At 46.1% G+C, this 8172-nt stretch overlaps 1 pseudogene; it reads right to left on the bottom strand.

Annotated features, from left to right (window-relative positions):
* Window positions 1-5809: 5809 nt before the first annotated feature.
* LOC114495742 lies at window positions 5810-5940 on the bottom strand (annotated as a pseudogene).
* Between the last annotated feature and the right edge of the window lie 2232 nt (window positions 5941-8172).

The raw sequence follows: 8172 nt of genomic DNA, 5'->3' as shown, positions 1-8172 counted from the left end.
GCCCTGGCTGGTGTAGCTCAGTGAATTGAGTGCCGGCCTGTGAACCAAAGGGTTGCTGGTTTGAATCCCAGTCAGGACACATGCCTGGATTGCAGGACAGGTCCCCTGGTTGGGGGTGGGTGCAAGAGGCAACCACACATTGGTGTTTCGCTCCCTCTCTCTAAAAATAGATAAAATCTTAAACAAAAAAAGAGAAAGAAAAACATGTTCTTGTTTGCCCTCAGGTTGCAGACACATTTGGGGTGTGAAAAGTTTATTTTATCTCCTTGGTTTTTGGACTCCCAGCTAACATCTCAGCATCTGAGGACACAGCCATGAGGCTCCATGTTCTGTGTCCTGAACACAGCAGCATGCTAAACCCAGAATGCTTAGCCTCAGAACCTGCCCAAGGTCACAGAGCTTATCGACAGCTAAGCTGAGACCTGATCTCTGGTCGATTTGCAATACTCACAAAGAGGGGAGCAGCTTTAAAAAAAAAAAATTAGCAAGTGGACTTTTGGCAAATGACTGTTCTTCCTCCCTTTTCTGAATCCCTTACTCTAGGGATTCTTGTTCCCTCCTGTTCAGCTGGGTAGATTATCGACTCTGCAGCATTGTGAGTTTTAAGCAAAGAAGGGTGCATGATACTCAGGCTGGTGTGTGATCGTTAAGCGGTGGCTATGCAAGAACAACTGGGAAATGCCAAGTGCTGCGTTAACTCACTAAATAAGCAAATAGTCACAACAGACAGAAATAATCACAATGCAGTGACAAGTGCAATAAAAAGACGGCTGAGGGACCATCCAAGGATTCATGAGGGATGAAGGAATTCCACCTCAGGGGCCAGCATGTGCAAGGCAAGGCACTGCGCTTGGGAGGCAGCGAGTTTGCTGGGGCTGGAGCACAATAGCGACAGTGGGCAGGGAGGCGGGAGGTGGCATGGGAAAGGTCAGCTGAGGTCAGGTGGCTTGGCAGGCTGTGTGATCTTTCCTCCGTATGACTGGGAAGCCAGGAGCCGTTTTGGGCAGAGCATGGCTGCATCTGGGCGTTTCAGGGAAGATGATACTATCCACTGGGCGCCCCTTGAGGTCCAGGCCTCAGTGCAAGGCGGGGTGTCCCCGCTTCACACACAGTCTTTGCAGTCCTGCGAGGCCAGGGCCCACGGTCACCACCATTGTGTGCTGAAGAAATGGAGGCTTAGGAAAGCAAACTACTTTTTAAAGGTGTTGGGAGAACTAACTTTCAAAATCAATAGGGTGAAGCACCAGGGATGTCTAAGACGACTCTGAAAACTACAAGGGAAAACAAAGGACTACAAGGGGAGCCCTGTGTTCTGTCACGTAGAGACTTCATATGAAGATATAGCAACTAAAACAACGTGATGGAACAGTTCGAGAGAAAAATAAATTAGTACGCAGAGAGGGGACCAAGAGCCAAGCCTACGCATGCGCGGGGGTGTGGTGGAAACCTGAGGGAACCTGCTCGGGTGCAGGGAGGACGGGTCCTTCTGCAGCGGTGTAGGAACAGCTGGCCGACCAAACGGAGAAAAGTAAAGTCAGAGCCCTATCTCACACCGTGCACGAAAGAAAAGTCAGCAATGTGTAAAGTGAATCATAAAACTTTTAGAAGAAAATGTAGAAGTCAAGTAACATATCCTAGGTCACACAGACTAAAAATGGAAAAACTGTTACAGGACCTGAGGAGCCTGATGCAGAAGCTGCCCTGCACTCTCAGTGGTGCTGTCTCCCGGCCACTCCGGGGTGTAAGATGCAGCAGAGCACGCAGAAACTAAAGGCAGGGTGGTGGTGCCGGAGGCTGGATTTGCACCTGGTCCCCAAACACCTCCCCTGAAGGGCTGCTGGGTAGGCCGAGGGAGGGACTTCCTCAGGGTAACATGTCACTCAGTCAACAGGCTGGGCACCGAAGACACACCAAGGCACTGCCCAGTGTCTGTGTGAGGGTCATTATCGGGGAGTCAGCAAACATGTATAGCTGTGTGGGCAGTCATGAAACTCGGGAAGGTGTGAGGAGGGTGAAAACCAGGCAGCAGCAATGAATCATGGCACCTCGGGGCTGGGGGGACTTCAGGGATTAGCTAGTCCTGTCCTCTCGTTTTACACACGGGGAAGTAGAAACAGTGAGAAGGACTTCAACCAGTGTTCTAGTTTGAAATCCTGAACAAAGAATACAGATCTCTGGCTATCCTGCAAATGGCCAGCTCCTCTGTCTCTTGGCATGAAAATATCTTTTTTTTTTTTTTTTAATGGTTATCCTGCTCCGGACACCAAACAGTCCAGCCAGCACCAGGCCTAACCCCATGTCCATCACTTCATCGCTCACTGACTTCCCATGTTTCTGGTCCTCATGTTCTTCCTTTGCTGCCTCCCTTCATAACCTAAACCCTGAATTCAACCATCCTCTCCAACCCCCTCCTACACTACAGCTGAGCCTGCCTGGAGGAAACCGTTGTTCTGGGACCACCATGGGTCCATGCCTTCCCTCCACCAAGCCTCCTGTGCCACCTGTCAACGGTCAGTGACTGCCACACTGACAAGTCCAAAGGCCACTTGTCTCATCTGACTTCACCCACCCTTCCCTCCTCCCATGGTGTCCCTGGCAACACTTCTGGCTCTGTACCTACCCGAGGCTTTCAGAGTCAAGTTCCAGCTCCCTCAATTAGTACGGCACATCTTTTTGGCCGCTGCTCACCTCTGCACCCTCACTTCCTGCTGCACGCCTTGGCCTCACAGAACATTGCTCAGGTTTCCAAACGTTTTGTCACCACTCACTGCTTCACAATTCCCAGGGGAAGGGCCCGCCTTTGAGAAAGAGCTCCAAGACCCTTCCCCAGCAGGCGCTGTGTGGCACCTTCTGAAGGCAGGAAGAATCTTTGTTTTTGGTATCCAGCTGAGTGGTTCAGCAGCTACCTGGGAAATGTAGGTTGGAGGAAGCAAAGGGCCAGAAGGCATTTTGGGAATGTCCATCACATAGGAACGTAAGCCTAGTGTCACCCTATCCTCTCAACAACCTCCCCCCACAACACCCCTCAGCTTTCCCAGACAGGAAGCAAATGGCAGAAGGCTAGCAGGGACCTAGGGAGGGAGGAGTTGGAGCAGGGGCGGGGAGGGAGGGTGTTTCACCCTTGAGCCTAGCTCCCACTGACCAGTCAGAACGAAGAGTGATGGAAGCCTGTGATACGCTGAGGCTCCTTCCCCAGCTTTCTGATTTTGCTCGAGTTTGGGGGTGAAGTCAAGGGAAATTTGTTTTACGTGGGGAGAACTTGATCTGAGGAAGCTGAGTGGACCAGTTCTAACAGCTAACATTTGACTAGTGCTTTCCAGTTCACAGAGTCCTCCTGCATGAGTTTACACGATTCCTGGAACGCCTACTCCCTGTGTAGGGCCAGGGGCCAGGGGCCTGCCTTCACCCTGCCTTCACGTCTACCCTGAGAGGCAGATACCATGATCCCCACCTCATGGCTGAGGTAGCAGAAGCCTGGAGGAGCCTGGAGAGCAAGGGGAAAACGGTTTGGGTATGGGTCAGATGAAGGAGGCTGAGGGAAGCAAATACGTTGCAAATTGGGCTTCTGGTGCTGTCCAGGGCTGGCCAGTAAGGAGTTCCCTCAGGCTGCCCTTCCCTCTGATGCATCCTAAGGACCCACTTTGTCCCTTCTCACTTATTCCTTCCAGATGCGCTGGCCAGCGGGGGACACCCCCTGGGCCCTCACCTGCTAGTCTCGGCCCTGCCCCGCTTTGAAAGGAGGGTAAGCCTCCTGTTCATTATGGAGAAATTAACTGTGTGGAAGGAGACCGGGGGTGGTACCACCAGGGAGGAACCTGGACAGCGGAGCGGCTGGGGGCTGGATGGGGGGTGGCCCTGCCCCTGGCACACCTTGCGGTACTTTCGATGACCCTGAAACAAAAGGAGCCCGAAAACAACAGCCTCACCTCCTCAGGCTGCCAGTGATCTTAGGGGGCAGGGTGGGAACTGTGGATCCTTCTCTGCCTGGACCCTGCCGCCGACCTTTATCCCAGAATGGGGTGGGGGCGGAGGCTGACCCGGTGCCACTGGTCACTGTTTCCACAGAAGCTTTCCTCGACTCCTCCCTCCCTCTGGAGTGGCCCCCTCCTCCGCCCTCCCAAAAGATAGAGAAGGAAGGGTTTCTGGAACAGTGGGAGCAGCCGTGATGGTGGGAACGCAGTCGGGCCCCGGGCATGCAGAACACCAACTAGCTTCACAAAAACAAGTGAGCCCATTTAAGAAAAGGCCTGGGAGAATCTTAAAGTTGGGATTATGAAGAATTTTATTTTTTTCTTTGTGATTTTATGTATTTCCCAACTCTTTTTTAAAGGTAGTTGTTTCTTTTCTTTTTTAATCCTCACCTGAGGATATATTTATTGATTTGAGAGAGAAAAAATCAGTGTGAGCGAGATACATCGATAGGTTTCCTCTGTACACTCTGTGATCGAACCTGCAACCTAGGTAGGTGCCCTGATGGGGATGGAACGCACAACCTTTTGGTGTGTGGGATGACACTCCAACCAACTGAAGCACACAGCCAGGAGTTTTTTCTTTTCTTTCTTTTTTTTTTTAAGAGAAAGAGACATTGATTTGTTGTTCCAATTGTTCATGCATCTATTGGCTGTGTCTCCTGCATGTGCCCCCACCAGGGACTGAACCCACAACCTTGGCACATCAGGAGGATACTCCAAGCAACTGAGCTGCCCTGTTAGGGCCTATTTTCCAACTCTTGATAGTAATTTGTTTCTGCAATCACAAAGGAAATAGTCCCTTACATTTTTGGAGCATTTTATTTTTTACCCAGTATTTATCTCATATAAATTATGTCTTTCAATCAACAATTACCTTTTTAAGAGATGGATATTAGTAGTTACATTTTGGAGTTTCCAAGTTACTACGTGACTTACTTGAAGCCACAGGAGTAGTGAGTAGCAGGAGCAGGGCACTTGGGGCCAGCTTGGCAAGTTTGGGCCTGGGCGACAGGACGGTGGCCAACAAGATTCTGCTGCAGTCTCGGTTCCTCTTTCTTTCTTTGTCCCCCCCCTTCCCAATCTCTGGGCATTGGCTACTTGTCATCATCAACCCTACTTGTCATTAACTGCATTAACTCATTTATAAAATAAATATGCATGGATCACCTACTGGGTGCTCCATTATTTTGAAAGATATTCTTTATTCATCATATCTTTTAAAAGATTTTATTTATTTATTTTTAGACAGAGGGAAGGGAGGGAGAAAGAGAGGGAGAGAAAATATCAATGTGTGATTGCCTCTCATGCGCCCCCCAATTGGGGACCTGGCCCACAACCCAGGCATGTGCCCTGACTGGGAATCAAACCAGTGACCCTTTGGTTCACAGGCCAGTGCTCAATTCACTGAGCCACACCAGCCAGGGCTCATCATCATATTTTTTAAAGGTTTATTGAGATATAATTAACATACAATAAATTGTACATATTTAAAATGTACAATTGGATAAGTTTTGACATGTGTTCCTATGAAATTATCACAACCAAGGTGATGGACCTGTCTATCACCATCACCCACTAATTTTCTTTGTGCCTCTTTGTGATCCCTCTCTCTTGACCCTCATGCCTCCTTCCCCAAGCAATCACTAATATGCTTTCTGTTACTGTGGTTTGCATTTCCTAGTGTTTTATATAAGAACCGCACATCATACATATCATAAATTTTGTGTATGTTGCAAGGTATGAATTCAAATTGGTAATTTTTACATATAGATAATCCAGTTCTGGCAATATTTGCTGAAAAGGCTGTTCTTCTATTCTTAGTTTGCTGAGTGTTTTTATCATGAAAGGGTGTTGAATTTTTGTCAGATGTTTTTCTGCATCTGTGGAGATGATCATGTGGTTTTTCAATTAGCAATAATCGCGCCTCGGATAAACCTCATTGGCTACAATACTGCCACTGCGCGAAGCTATCATGTGGTTTTTCTTTGTCCTGTTAGTGTCCTGTCTGTATTACTTTGATGTCCCTGTACTGAAACAGCTTTGCATTCCGAGGACAAATCCCATTTGGTCATAGTGTATAACCCTTTTTAATGTGTCATTGGTTGTAGTTTACTGCCATTTTCTTGAGGATTTTTGTATCTATATTCATAACGAATATGGGTCTATAGTTTTCTTATGGAATCTTTTTCTGGCTTTGGTATCAAAAGAATCCTGGCCTCACAGAATATGATAAAGCGTTCTCCTCCCCCTTCCTCTTCCTCTTCTTGAAAGAGTTGGAATAGGGTTGATGTTAATTCCCCTTTAATGTTTGGTAGAATTGGCTAGTAAAGCCATCTAGTCCTGGACTTTTCTTTGTTGGGAACGTTTCATTACTAGTCCAATCTTCTTACCTCTCATAGGTTGGTTAAAAATTTCTATTTCTTCTTGAGTCAGTTTTGAAAAGTCACATGTTTTTAGGAATTTGTCTATTTCATCCAAATTCTCTCATTGGTATACAATTATCCATACCATTCTCTTATAATCCTTTTAATTTCTGTAAAGTCAGTAGTAATGTACCAGCTTTCATTTGTGACTTTAGTTATTTGCATCTTTTATTTTTTAGGCAGTCTAACCAAAGTTTTATCAATTTTGTTATCTTTTTAAAGAACCAACTTTTAGTTGTGTTGATTCTCTCTATTGTTTGGGGGTGTTTCCCCCTCTATTTCATGTAACTGTTCTCTAATTTTTTAAAGAGTAAATACTTAGCTGTTTTTTAAAGATTTTATTTATTTATTTTTTAGAGAGAGGGGAAGGGAAAGAGAAAGAGAGGGAGAAAAACGTCAATGTGTGCTTGACCCTCATGTACCCCCTACTGGGGACCAGGCCCACAACCCAGGCATGTGCCCTGACTGGGAATTGAACCAGCAACCCTTTGGTTCACAGCCCACGCTCAATCTACTGAGTTATAACAGCCAGGGCTCACTGTAGTTTTGATTTGCATATCACCAATGACTAGTCATGCTGAGCATCTTTTCATTTGTTTATTGACCATTTATATATCTTCTTTGGAGAAATGTCTATTTAAGTCCTATTAGATCATTATTAAACCCATTCTACCAACCTCTCCTTTTATGTGTGTGGTAAAATATACATAACATTGACTATTTTAGCCATTTTAAATAAACAACTCAGTGGCCTTAAATAAATTCATAGTGTTGTGCAGCCATCACCAATCTTTGTCTTTTAATTGGTGAGTTTAAGCCGCTTATATTTAAAGTGATTACTGACAGTGAAGGACTAATTTCTGCTGCGGTTCTGTTGTCCATGTCATATCTTTTTTTTCCTCAATTCTTCTAATACTGCCCTCTTTTGTGTGTGTTCCCCCCTAGTGTACCATTTTGATTTACTCTTCATTTCCCAGTTGTTACCTAAGCGATTACCATGGGGATTACAATTAACATCCTAGGACTAACAGTTGATTTATCATCAGAAACCATGAAGGCCAAAAACCAGTTGGATGATATATTTAAAGTACCTACAGGAAAAGCAAAAAAACAAAAAACAAAAAAACTTGACAGCCAATAGTCACATTTCCAGAAATACTATTCTTCAAAAATTGAGAAGTTAATACATTCCCAAATAAACAAAAATAATGGAATTTGTTGCTAGTAGAACTGCCCTACAGACTCCCTTCAGACTAAAACAAAAAGGCGCTAGATGAAAACTCAAAGCCATAGAGAGAAACAAAAAAAACCACTGGTAGACTTCCGGCCAAGATGGAGGTGTAAATAGATAATCTTCACTTCCTCGCAGAACCAAAAGAAGGACAACAACCAATTAAAAAAAAAAACCTGAGAACTACCAGAAAATTAAACTGTGTGGAAGTCCAACAACCAAGGAGTTAAAGAAACATTCATTCAAACATAGGAGGGGTGGAGATGGGCAGCTGGGGCAGAGAGGATGCAGAGCAAGGTGGTGGCTGGCAAACCAGGCTGTCCCATATTCCTGTGTGGATAAGCCAGGAGAAGCAAATGAAGAGAGACAGACTGTGCAACCCAGGGTTCCAGCACAGGGAAATAAAGCCTCAAAACCCCTGGCTATAAAAACCTGTGGGGGTTGCAGCAGTGGGAGAAACTCCCAGTCTCACAAGAGAGTCCATTGGAGGGACCAAGGGGTCCTAGAACATACACAAGCCCACCCACCTGGGAATCAGCACCTAAAA

Source organism: Phyllostomus discolor, chromosome 4, assembly GCF_004126475.2.
Source record: "Phyllostomus discolor isolate MPI-MPIP mPhyDis1 chromosome 4, mPhyDis1.pri.v3, whole genome shotgun sequence".
Taxonomy (NCBI): Eukaryota; Metazoa; Chordata; class Mammalia; order Chiroptera; family Phyllostomidae; genus Phyllostomus; species Phyllostomus discolor.
This window is presented reverse-complemented; position numbering and strand designations above follow the sequence as displayed.